The sequence below is a fragment of the Bombus terrestris genome, chromosome 1 (genome assembly GCF_910591885.1).
Source record: "Bombus terrestris chromosome 1, iyBomTerr1.2, whole genome shotgun sequence".
In the NCBI taxonomy this organism is placed as follows: Eukaryota; Metazoa; Arthropoda; class Insecta; order Hymenoptera; family Apidae; genus Bombus; species Bombus terrestris.
The window spans coordinates 4,010,409-4,024,352 of NC_063269.1; the positions used below are offsets into that span (position 1 = coordinate 4,010,409).

At 43.5% G+C, this 13,944-nt stretch overlaps 1 protein-coding gene across 5 annotated transcripts in view; it reads right to left on the bottom strand.

The window, feature by feature from the left end:
• LOC105665845 (lachesin) overlaps positions 1–13,944 on the bottom strand; it is a 288,009-nt gene that overhangs the window by 168,433 nt on the left and 105,632 nt on the right. The gene's annotated exons all lie outside the window — the stretch shown is intronic.

The window sequence follows — 13,944 nt, forward strand, 5'->3', positions numbered from 1 at the left end:
CTGCTGACCGTTCCAGGATCGAAAATTCAGTAGCCTTGCGGCCCGATCGACTGCTCGGCTCCGAACAATAAAACGGAAAGAGATTCGCCAACTTCTCGGTAACGCCGTCGCAAAGAATATTTTGGCTTCCTCGAGATCGAATATTCCGATCGTTCTCGCGGCTCTGCAAGCTCCACAAGCTAGATTGTTTTTCGATGACACCATCGCAAGTTCTTCTATCGATATCTTTTACGGGCTTTACCACGGATTTACTTTATCGCTAGGTGCGAGCAGGGCTTAGCTTTGCAAGTCTGTTACGTATGCATATGGAACCACTTATTTTCGTGACGCGCACACCGCACGTACATTCGTCGACCGTCGATCGTAAAGCAAATGCAAGTTGCTAATAACGACGGTACACGAATTTACGTCGCTCGAGCCATGAAACAAAACTACTTTGACCTTTCACGTGGAAATCGACGGATCAGCGAAGGGACTGTACTACTTGTCGCTCGGAAAGTGGAATTTAAGACGATACAAGAGTAAGAAGAGTAATCTGCTCGTTCACGTGCGAGGATATATGATCTTTTGGCGGACGAAGATACACGGGGCTGCGACACAGTGTCCGACTAAACTTACAATTTATTATTATATATACGTATACGTAGATTACAGGATTACATACGCTCTCCTATGAAATTCATTGTCAGATCAGAATAGTTTAATCTGGCTTTCGGGGGTTCTATTTGTCGAGACAAATGTATGGCTTTGCCGTGTGACAACGTAATCGAACGACGTATCTGCAAAATCACGCGTATAGCGGATGACCAGCGAAATGAAATGCGTTATCAGAAACCGCGACACAAACTAACAAATTTACGGTACAATTTTATTTGTTCAGCTGAAAATTATGCCAGTTTCCATAAAGTAGCGTCCCATTATTACGAAATATTTATCACGTTTCTTCGAGCTACGTTAAATGTACAAAGTACACAGTAATAAATTAATTAAACATAAAAATCAAAATATGCGACTATTGTGATTCCAAATTTGCAAAATCTTCCCTTGTACCGCTATGATTTACAATCCATTGGTTGTATCGTAGACGCGAAACGCGACGACAAACGCGTGTCTATTTCTACGATCGCATTGAATCTACGAGAAATAATCAATCAGATTTGCATTCCTTCCAAGTGTCTTCATCGAACCGAGCCAGCCACGGTACACGAAGCCTGTCAACATCAACCATGAAACACCTAGCGATTCCCACTTGTCAACTTCGTGGCAGCAAGTTCGTCGGCCAGTCGGCTATGCAGGACTACTGATCGCGGTTACAACGTGATAGTCTGTCAGCGGTCAAACCGACAAAGAGGGAGGCAACAATACGGATGTGATTAATCCCTGGCAATATCGCCGCATCCATAGCCACGTCTTTCATCGACCTAACAAGAAGAGTAGAGACATGGAAAGAGAGACGAAGATACTATAAGGGAGGACGAAAGGAAAGGGCGGACGTCTGCGCGTGCATCGAAGGTTCGTGTACAGAGCAAGAGGGCAACAAGAGGGACGAGGCGAGGCTGAGGTTTCGAGTCTTGCGAGCCCGGTGGTGGCGAGTCTCGCGCAGCCAGACACAAAAGCCTTTGAACGCGACGAATCGTTTCGGACGGCCCGTAAAGCGAAGTGTGAGTGCGTGGGCTCGTGTACATAATGCGTATCGGTTAGTGGAGACGCGGAGAGTCGCGAAATTACGCTCCCTTTTATTTGTCACGAACTGAAAAGGTCTGCGCGTCGCCTCCCTCGCCTTTGACGCGTGTCTCGTTAAAGACTAAAGAAAAGAGTATGTCACTTGACGACTTCGTAATTGCCGAGTCTTTACGAATTGCCTCCATTGTTTCTCTTGGTACAATTAAAAAAAGAGAAAATGAGAAACGAGGGGGACAGAGAAACGACAAAGAGGAAATCGACTAAATGATCGGCTAATTTGTAAAATTAGTTTAATTTGTAAGTTAAATTAAATCGAATCACGGACAAGCGAGGGAAATGACAAGAGTCAGAGACTAAAGAATAGAGCGTTCCACATGGAAATTATATCGTTACCGAGTCTTTGCAAATGGCTTCTAGTTTTTATTTCGATACAATTGGGAAAAAAAGAAGGAAGAAAGAAATGGCAAAGTGAAAAATAAAAATGAGGAATTGATAAAACGATCGGCTAATTTGTAAATTAAAAGGGATGAAATTACGGCATTGCAGGGGCGAACAAGAGAAAATAATATCCTGGTATAGAGGGTTAGAGGATAGGTGATGGGGCTCATCGAGCGAAATAAAGCTGGGGATCGATTCGCAATAAATCAGCGAAACATCATCGTGCGCGATGTCCCTTGCAATTTAACCAGCGGTCGAATAAATCCGGCCTGCTGAAAAACTAAAATGCACCCGCCGTGGGAGACAATAAAAATCAGCGGAGGCAGGAACCACCGCCATGATGGCTGTGCACTCATTTGCAATTCGCGATTTGGTATACGCACGTCATCGCATGCGCGCCGATTTCGGCGTCGTTCCGCGTGCTTTACGTTCCGAAACATTCACATTTTATACGAGTTGCTCCGCGTGCCGTGTTTTATGCCTCGCTGCCTCGCTACCCCTCTCCCACCCTCCTCGCCCTTCCTACCACAAGAACGATATCGTTTCTTTTTCTTTTTTTTTTTTTTTGTCAATTCGTGTTTCTATTCCCTCTTCTTGTCCTTTGGTCGCCATTTATCTTCCTTCGTCTTCTTTCCCAGGGATTTTGAAGTTTGCTACGAAGGATATAGATACGAAGATCGCAGGAGGAGAAGGACGATAAGTCACATTTTTCAATCATTCGTCGGTCAATTTTATATAACCAACTTCCCGCTTCGCGAGTCTTCTCGAATGTGCGAATATATTCAAATATTCTCTTCAACGAGCCATCAAGTTACATGGATATTAAAAAGTCAATAAAAATGGACTCGTCGTACTTTCTCCTTGTGACTTTCATATACCAGACACGTTTCATTCGCTCTATTCGTTATGTCTATCCTCCGACGATCGAGTCAATAAACGCGAATAAAGTACGATTGTTACGTCGCGAATAACAGAGAAATTTGACGATCTCTTGCGTACGTGAAAATTAGTAACGCGTTCATATTCCGACCCTTTTTATCATTTTCCTTCATTGTCGGTTACTTTGCCTTTTCCTCGCCAGCTACCTCTTTCAAACTTCTCCGATCTACCCTTACGGCCTACTTACTTTTTTCTACTTTTCATTCTCGATTCACCGCTTCTGTCCCCTTACGTGCCTCGCGCGCATTCTAAGCACGCGCGGCAAATTTTGAAAAGCCGAAGAAGAGAAACGAAGAATCCGAGAAGAGAAGAGCAAAAGAGGGCGTGTGCAGGGTAGGCAGCGCATGCTGCGTGAACTTCCAACGCGTTTCATACAGGCAGCCTTGGTTTCGCGCATTACGAGCATTTATAGTCGGTCCGGATGGGACCCGTTTACGCGTACGTGCGCGCAAAAAGCATTTCGAAAATCTGCCTGCCAAGAGAGGCAACGCATCGACACGCGGCAAAAGCAAAAATTCGTGGCCGATCGCGATATCTGTTCTATCGCGTCGCATCAAATTTTGGCCACGTATCGATTGGCAATGGGAAAGAGAAAATAGCTTCGAATCGATATTACGAATAGCCGATAGACGAATGATCTAAATATATACTAGATACTAAATATATACTAATTCAAAGATTCGATCGTATATTTATATTCGTCGCGAATACGCTATACTAAATTAATGCTTACGAGCGTATATTAAATAAAACACTGTTTTCCAACATCTCCTTTCCGATTATTTTCAACAGAACGTTTGTGACGAGACGAAACGTGATTGTCCGATGGAATTTGTTACATCGTTTAAATATTTAACGGATGCTTTACAAAATTCATATTGCGCGCCTCGGTACGTAGACCGTGGTTATCTACTACTCCTGGAAAGAGAAGTCAGAGAGCTATTTTCATGAAAGAATTTCAAAATTACCGCAACTAAATTGTTCCACAGACACGATCAAACGATAGCCCGTAACTTCTTTCGGAGAACTTTACTCGCACGCGTCTCTCCAAACGTCTCAAGTTCCTAAAACGCATTAGCGTACACGCGAAATATCTGAAGTATCGCAGATGTAAGGAGCGTCCGATATCCCCCAAATAACCGAGCCATAGAATCACAAACGAAGGAGATATACTTCAGAAATCAAACAAACCAGACACGATAGTGGAAACAGATGGCACGTGCAGACGTTTCACCATTTTCACAGGATCGGTCCATCCATGCATTGTCCTCACGTTCTCTTTATACGATGCCGATCTACCTACCTACCTACCTACCTACCTACCTACCTACCTACATGAAAGCAGGGAGGGAAGAAATGGCGAGGAAGAAATGCGCACGCGACACATTTCGAAGTCACTTCGATCGAATCTCTCGATTTGACGACGGTGAATTGGAATTACCACAGATAGAAATGGAAGCGAAAGGATTGAGGGGACGTCTGGATGGGATTGCGAGGATACGACCACGCGAGCAATCGCGAAAAATTGTCGCTGGCCGTGTGTACTTCTAGTGGCTGATATCTGAATATCGACGAGGAGCGCGCGCGCGCTCTAGCTACTAAAGCGGATTCGATCCGACCAAGTCAATAAAAATTCCCTCGATTTTTCGCGCCACCTCGGATCCCCGGGATCAACACAGTTTCAGTCAGCTTCTCGCCGGCAGCCTTAAATACGAGCATCGCGAGTCGACGCGACGTTATGGAACTTATGGGGAAACTTTGAATGGACCCTAGGAATTGTTCGCGTCTGAAAGTAAAAAACGGTAAGTGGCGGCGGAGTGCTTGTAGAAGGAACGCGTAAAGAGAGTCGAGCACGTGAAATTGTTACTTGTTAGGCGTATACTTTATCCTTTTCGGTGAGCCGTTCGAAATAAATCCAATTTCTCCACCGCCATTATCGAATGAGATTCAACCGGGCTGGAAACGATTCATCAGAAAGAAATATGTGGAAAATCTCGAGCAAAATTTGTTACGCGCGACATCGGCAACGAAATCTCTTTTGTTCTCGAGAGAAACGATTTTGAAAATCTATCCAGTTCACGGCATAGATGAAGAGTTAAAAGCAATTATAACTTTCGTTCTATTAAAAAAATGCAATGAATATACCGCAAGGCTTGTGTAATAGTTCAAAGAGCGTAACTGTATGCGCAATATCGCATGATCGATACGTTGAACAATTTCTTCGTTAGTGAAATGAATTCCAAAAAGCGGTAATCTCGTCCTTACTTATGCAATCGTCCGAATTAAATACGATAAAAGAGACTGATAGGTAAATTTTGACAAAAAGTATGCCACTAACAATGACGACAGACGGATGACGATACAGCCTGTGTCTATAAATACAACGAAGATGAGAAACCGAAATCCACCAAGTCGAAATTCACAATTGGAAGACACGTTCCTGAGGCAGATATCCAAAGACGTTTCTTTCGAAAACGTACGAACGTACACAAAAACTTTATTCCACATTTTCCATTTATCTTTCGATCGGGAATGATCACTTGTCCGATTGTATCACGATTGCATAGACACGCTGTATGCTCGTGTAAAATCTCTGTCGCAGGGTTCGGCACTTGTTGTGCCAGCACAACAGACGCGAAACGAGCTGGCAAGAAATTTCCTTTCTAGATCGTAGAGCTGACATTACGGGCAAAGAAACGACGTCGATAGAGCGTCTATAACCGGCCGCGAGGTGAACGTTTCCCCGAGGCAACGGAGGGCTTTTACACGATGCCGCGCTAGGCGGCTGCAACTACTTCCTTCGAACGTGGAAAAGCATTCCGCCCGACTCTGGCCTGCATTTTCAATTTATGGCTCGATACGCCGGTGAATTTATGGAGCCGGCCATTCTCCAACCCAAATACTTCACCACGCTGTGTGTACACGCGACTTGCCAGACGCGAGATCGTTGAAGGATAGTCGTCGCGCGACCAGAGAACGCCACGCGCTACTCCAGTTTCAATTAATTTGAAACCGTCCTTCCGTTTGTTTACGCTGGCCAACCGGCTCTGCTCGGTTGCAAAATAGCCTCTTGATCATCTCCACGCGATCCAAACCGCTTTCCGGTGCAATTGCAAACCCATCTGACTTGCTTTTCTAACCAACAATCGACCGCGAATCCAAGTTTGTTTCTGATAGAAGGAATTGGCGGAGGATTGAGATGTTGGTAAAACGAAGGACAACGAGAAATTGCGGATACTTTTCGATGAACGCAATGAAAGCAAAGATCATTGCGAGCCACGCGTTGACTCTTACGATCTGTTAACCCTTTCAGAGTCTAACGTGAGAAAGATTCGTCAAGAAAACAACGACGAAAGCAGCAATAGAGGGAAATATTTGAATTTTATTTTTATTTTATACGAGAAATGTGATAATTAACGTTTCCTATTTTCTATGGAAAAGTAGAGTTTTGAGATTTAAATGTCAATTAGTTCCATGTTACCAGAATTGTCTTCTCTTTTGGCTTTGAAGTTAAACAGCAAAAGGTTTTTTCGTTCGAATTCTACGTCATTTTATTGCGCTATCAAAGGATGCAATTACAAAGCTGCTCCTGTATTATTGAAAAATAATTCTGTCTATGTTACCCACCCCTAACAATAACCACTTGCATTCCTCTTTTCAGCGAATAATTCACGATAAAAAAGAGAATCGATCGAGTTTGTTCATGGAAATTCTGTCGTGGAACGATCTCGTCCCGAACTCCTACAGCAACGTTTCCCTTTTTTCTCGCTCTGAACAGGCGAGAGCGACTTTTAGCAGTTGTGCATCGTGCGAGCTCGTTGCTCGTGACGATGACGTACTTCGACGATCATTACAAACGTTTGAACACGGCGGGACACGGAACGGGGAAAAGACGGTCGGCATTTTTGAGTGCACTCCCGTCGACGGATAGAAACACATGTAATGGAGGAAGAAAAATATAGAACGACCGCCACGGAAAATGGCCACGTAATGTTCAGGCAAGAAGGAAGCTAAAAACAGCCGGCTGAAAAAGCCAAACAAGTCCGTGTTGCCGCGCAATTTCCTCGATTCAAGGAAGGGAAAACAGGTATTTATACGAATTAAACGAGAAATACTACGTAAAAAATAGCATTTTTTATTTTAATTATTAATTATGAATTAAAAGAGCTTGGTATACTTAACTTTGTTTATGATAAATAATTACGTAGAATAATACGAGAGACGCGAAAGAAAAATGTTTGACAACGCGACATACGTGAATAAAAAGTACATCCAAACACCACTTTGGGTTCTATGAATGTCAGTATATCGTCAAAGAGACAGAGAGAGAGAGAGAGAGAGAGAGAGAGACAAACGGACAGACAGACAGAAAGAGAATAACAGAATGTGCGTGTGCAAGAATAAATGATAGTGGAAGATATATTCTCAGGTGGTTGAGATAGAGTTCCGCGATGAAACTCGAAGTTTTGAAGAGAGAGTTTGACAGAGAGTACCGACTTTGGAGTCAGAAGTTGGCGCAAAGTTTAATCGAATATAGCAAGATTTATAAAGTAATCATTATTATTATATCACCATTGTTAAACGTAATCATTCTACTTGAGATTTTACATGTTAAAACTAATCTACAATATATCCTACAATGTCCATAATTGTCTAACGAGAGCGAAAGATCGCGCCTTCTCTTAGCGAGGAAAAAATTCGATCAATGACACGAATTGGAATTCGAAGCTCCATCGGAATCACGATCAGGATTACGATAGGAAGGCGACGATGCTTCGTATAAGAAAAAATTCATTGAAATTACACATTCGAAATATATATTTATCGAAACTGTTCTTCGAATGGGGGAAAAAAATAGCGTAGAACACGCGAGGACAGATAGAATTCGTTCCGTATGAAAGCGAACCCGCAGAGACTCGGCGAAGCCTTTAAAGGAAGAATATTTCAAAAACGCTGACGGAACTTTATCTTTCCGATTCCCAGGACCCTATATCCTGACCAAAAAGCACCAGGGAGCCTGGAGAATGAGCAGACGAAGGAACGCTTACGCGCGTCTCCTTCTGTGTGTTACTGTCGTACGTGTGTGTTGACACACGCGAAGTTATACGCGTGTTAGTGAACGCTGAAAAAGGACGTGGTTCATATCGCCGAGCCCTCGAGTGTAACAGCGTTCGCCGTTACTCATATCTCGCATTATTGGAATTTAAGCTACTGGCTGCTGCCGGCGGTTGCTGCCGCTTCGACCTTGAATCGGCGACATCTTCCTCGTCGTCCATCCCCGATAACGACTCACGGAGAAGATGTACGTTTAAGGGACGTCCCTTTCATCGAATACCTTTATACCATTCAACTGTCTCTCAAAGAGGGAAGAAGCAAAGGGACCGAACGCTCGCAGCTAGTCGCGTCACGCAGTGGAATAGGATGTCAGAGTCAGACACGATGGTACGATCGATACCAACGGTTAGAAGTATAAAGAGAAACGGACTAAAATAGAGGTGACGATCGGTCGACCGCCCCATTAATATCGTAACATGCTCGTAGAATATGTACATTTATTGGTTTCTTCCAGTCTATTTTTCATTTTCGTTTTTAATTAGATAGGAAGATTAAACGAAGAATATAGAAGGTAGATTTTAAACGGAAATGCTTGTGATACCACTTTTCTCTGATTTTCAATTTTGGGATTAATTAAAGTGATATCTAAGTGACACAATTACTATCGTTGTTCTGATCGTATCGCTGTTTTATTTCGAGTAAGATACTCGTTAAGATAATATTATTAGATTATATTCGTGTATAAATAACAAGGCAATCTGAAAGCTATTCCGAGCTAAAACACAACAATTTGTTTATTAATAAATGATAGTATATCGCTCGAAACTTGTACTTTGGTTTACCACGATAAAGATAAAGATAAACGCGATATCTTGTCAGCATAAAAGATATTCGAAAGATCTGCGTAGCCGTCGCTCAATTAACGGAACGGCTAAATCTCCTTAACATCCGCATAATCCGGATCGTTCTTAAATAAACGGACAAACAATCTCGCGAGTACGTCGCTCGGTTTACCATCAACGTGAACCAGTTTCCGCGGTACGTTTTTCGAGCCGGTTTGTCCGTGGACAACGGTAGTTGGTGGTAGTAAATTAAATCTGTCGGATTATGAAACGAGAGAGGAGAGTATATATGCATAAGAACGGTTTACATTCGATTCACAGGCCAGCAGCGGGTATCGTTAACCTCCGTCGCGGCGAAAACAAACGATTTCGTAATGGAAATTCGTGGTTCATATTTCCACAGAGGGTTCTCGGTTCGATGGATGGTGGGTCGTCGTCGCATCAAACCGTGCTGGTCTTGTGCACGCGACCCGACCAGCTCGTAACGCTGCAGGCACCGAAGCAAACAGCCTCCAACTTTCGAGCGATATCTTGCAAATATTTTGCAAACCACTGTTGGTGTCGTGTTTGTCTTTGTTAACTATCCTCCGCGGAAAACGCAGTCGCGCTCGCTTACTACAAGAGGTAAAGGAAAAAAAAGTAACGATAATGTAAAAGTATCGTTGAGAAAAGTTTCCACGTAAACTCTTATCCGGCAAACCGTAACGATCAGCGTTTCCCTCCCGTTTCTAGCCTGCGTCGTCTGGTCTTTTGGTGGCGTACAACTCCCTATGGATCGAAGAGAAGGGCTGGGTTCGTGTCTATCGAGTTTCCAAAGAAAATCGAAATTACAGCTCGCCCGTAACGAGTCGCCGAGTCGATTGCGCCGCTGGGAGGCTAGCTGCCACTCGGTCGACCAGGGAGAATCGTCGTGGCTGGCCTCCAACGTCGTTTGTATCGGGGCGTCGCGATGATTAACTGTCGCATCGACGACGGACGATTAATTGCCATTGTACTTATCGCGAACAAAAGGGCCACTTTCGTGTCTCTCGCGTTCTGCTGGAAGCGACGATTCTGACACGAGGATAAAAAGGGAGTCTAGGGTCGGTGGAACAAGAGCCGCTGCAAGCTCACCGACAAAAAGCTAAACCACGGCGGAATAACTATGCCAATTACGATTTTTATCGCGGCTCGGCCGCTGGTAGAGGCGCTGCTAAAACTCTGCAAATAGCCGCACTACAAAAATGTACCAACGTAAGGCAGAATAATGCTCGACGCGTATTACAGACGGTAATGAAAAGAGCTTCACGCGCAGTAAATCACGAACCTAGTTACAGCCTCGTGTTTATGAAGCGTGAGAAGGGATACACGAGATGATCTGGATTTTGTTAAATTTTCGAAATTTATACGAGCACCTAGTACGAAAGATCGGTTCTCAATGATAACGGTGGTTAGGGTACAGCGGTTATATACTTTGTAATAGAAAAATTCCTAATCAAAAGTACACATCCTTGAATGGGCGATGAAACGAAACGAAATTTCACGACGAAAGCTGAGCAACGAAGCGTGTTTCGGTATGGTGGCCAGGAGTAAAAGCGGCGGGCTGCTTATTTATTGCTGGCCCGTAGCGCACAGATCTGCCGTACAATCTTGGCCCGGGCGGACAGAAAAAGCTGAATGCGCGCGATACAACCACGTAAAGGGAGGAGGGATGACGCTCACGTGCTCACGGCACGTTAAACTTTCAATGGCTTGGCTACTTTAATACCATCTGGAAAGTGTAGCAGCTTTCCTGCAGCTCGACCTGCGAAGGAGAAAAGAGAAGAAGGGAGAGAGAGAGAGAGAGGGAGAGAGAGAAAGAGCGATGTACACGGAGAATTTCTTGGCTCTGACCTGTGTGTCACTGGTTACGTGGCATACACGCGAGAGATATCCTCTGCGGAATTTCTCTGGCCGACTTCCGGTGTAATTCGACTTATTATTCATACCGGTTTACTGCGTGAACCGCTGCTTTCTCGTCCCATGCACCTAATAAACACGGACAATACACGACGAACGTCAGCCGTTATAAATTAAATAAAAGGAAATTTATTTCGGTCGCAGACGCTGGCAACGAGAGGGCAGCTTGATGCATCTCGACCGAAAACAAGTGGTTCATTGTTGGAAAACCGGTACAACGGCAGACCAGATTAATAGAGAAAGACCGGTGGAGTATGATCGCTATTAGTACTTAAAAAGAACGGATGTCAGAGCGAGAGGAAATATTGGTCGGAAATGGGTTAAGCGAAATGGGGCAGAGAGAGTGGCGTTTTCGGGGGGTGAAAAGGTGGTCGAGGCCATAAGCTTCGATCTTCGTTCTCCTTCATCCTAGATGGAGAAACGGGAGATGCCAGCAGCCGATCTTCAATTCCGGTTATTAGGTCCTAAAATCCCTTGCCATAACCGGTCTTCGATCGAAATAGCGTCAGAGGGAGAAGCTGCGAGGATCGTTGAAACACAGTGAAAGAAGAAAAACAGAAAAAACGAGAGCCGGAGAGAAATGGAAGCGGAACGAAACGAAGAAAGAGAAAGTACAAACGAACGATTCGATCGTGGCGTCTACCGTCTTTTTCAGTCTCACTTTACCGACACACAGGTAGCTTGTCAGATCAAAATCGGACCACTCCAGAGTTTTCCCGGTTCAATCTGATTCCGAGGAGGAATTGGATACAATGTCTGGCCTTCGCCACGAGCCAGTTCGAAAGGTCCGACAATATCGACTCGTCCCCTCGATCCACGGTTTGCATCCTATTCGACGGGTTTTCCACTTTTTCCTTTCCCCTTCGACTCTTTTCGTCGATTTCGTCGACGGGAAGAGCGTTCATTGTAACGAGGGAATCGATCGATGAAAGCAGCCCGCGTGATATCAGACTGTTCCGTTGGAAATTGATCGACTGCTTGCCATTACCATTCACCGAAATTCCTCCACGACGAAAGAGGTCTATTTAGAAACAGAACGGTCGTAATCGACCGAACGCTACGATAAAACGGCCTGATACTCTCTGTCTTCTTCTACGCGAACACTTAGACAATATTCCATTAAGATCGAGACGCTTCGAACGAAACAAGCAACAAAAATTATTCTGATTGAACTCTGAATAACGACATTTCTATGGATTTAAAATTAGAATCACGACGGAAAAAACGATCAAGTTTGAATGGAATTAACGTTTGGAAGCGAATACCAAACAATAGAATAGAGAAATTAACGAAATATCGATGTTAGTCGCGCGCCTACCATTGAGCGAAAAGTGAATTCTGTCAAACATTCCCGCAATAACTGTCGTTGCTTAATCACGATCGAAATCAACACTATCAAAACAATTCGACGGGTATAGATCGCAATAATTACGCGTTTAACCAAAAACAAAAGAGACATTTAATATATGTATCGTCGAATATTGAAATCACTGGCGAAAGCTCTGCCAAATGTCCATAATTACCACTCCGGTTTGAAACGATCGTGCTATCGCATTAATCACGAACAAAACGGCAAATATCGCTTTCAGACGTCGATCACGACCAAATGAATTGGCTGCTTGACTCGATGCATTCTTTCGATCGGCTTCGATTTCGTTCAATTTATCGTAATGCTTTCAGCGCATCGATTATTTTCTAGATACGGCCATTTGAAATTTATTTACGTGATTTTAATGAAATTCGTTCGGTCAGTTCGTCGTGCCTTGATGCGGGCAAGCTAGCACGTTGTTCAATCGTCGAATGTTCCGAGGGAAAACGTTTTACGTAGACGAAACAGCTCGAATCGAACTGGACACCGCGTTTCGAAATTTCCAATGGAATATTCGTCATGATGCCTGTAATTACATTATACGTGGAATCGTCCGTGGAAAAAAGCATAATCACGTCGAAAGTAATAAACGGTGCGGCCGACTGTTGTCACCAACGATCGATCGTGCCAGCGTTATCCTACAGATTCGTCATATAGCAATAATTATAATAATAACGGAAACAACGAATATCGCGAAATTGCCTGGTGTCCTCGGTTAAAAATAATGTACGCAATTTGGTCGCGATTGACGTATTCGCGGCCTGTACTTTTATAGCGATAGAACGTAAAGTAGAAAATGACGAGTTCTGGAAGTTGAAATAAGAACAAGAATTTGAAAACTATTGCTTCGTTTATCATACTTTGCCTGGAGTAGTAACGTTGCAGATGACAACTTGCTTCTATTTAGCGATACCATGAGATTTTCTCTAACCGTTGCACTCGTCGTCTAATTAATCTCGTCATTTCTACGTACATACATTCGTCTCTTATCGTTTTAGATAGATCAGCAACAAATATTCATTTCCCAATATCACGTTCTCAACTAAGAACTTTCCGATCAACTTGTACGTAATATCTTTCTAATTTACTAGACATTCCTTCGATGATCGTACTTTAGTTACGGAAAAGCGTAATATTATTACCACGATAAAATGTTATTTTATATAGAGACCGATGCTTAATATTTGTACATTTACGGAAAATGCGAAAAATGAGTAAAAAAAAAAAATAATGAAATTTGGTAATAAAAGCGGAATTAAATCGAACGCCACAGTCTCGCGATTTGTAAAATGTAACAATAAAAAATCAGCGGATATGAATTTCGTTGATCTCTCGACGACCATTACTCGATTCGGTTTATTACATAATTTAACGGTGGGGTTGAAACATTTCACTTATTAAAACGCGATATGGTTGAAAAATTTCGGAGAAAAGCCGCGTCCGTTCGTGTTTTATCATCGCCAGAGAGAGGTCTATTATTAAAATGGCGAATAATAGTGAATACATAATATTTCGCCGGTAGGGTTCTGGGTGGAGGGCCGTTGGAAACGCACGTACGTGCGGTCGGATCGCGTGACAGCACACGTCAAACGAACGAATTACGCGGTCGATGGGTGCGTATATCCCGGATAAACCGGCCGTACCGTTGCCTTTCCATGAAAATTTTCAACTATCCGCGGC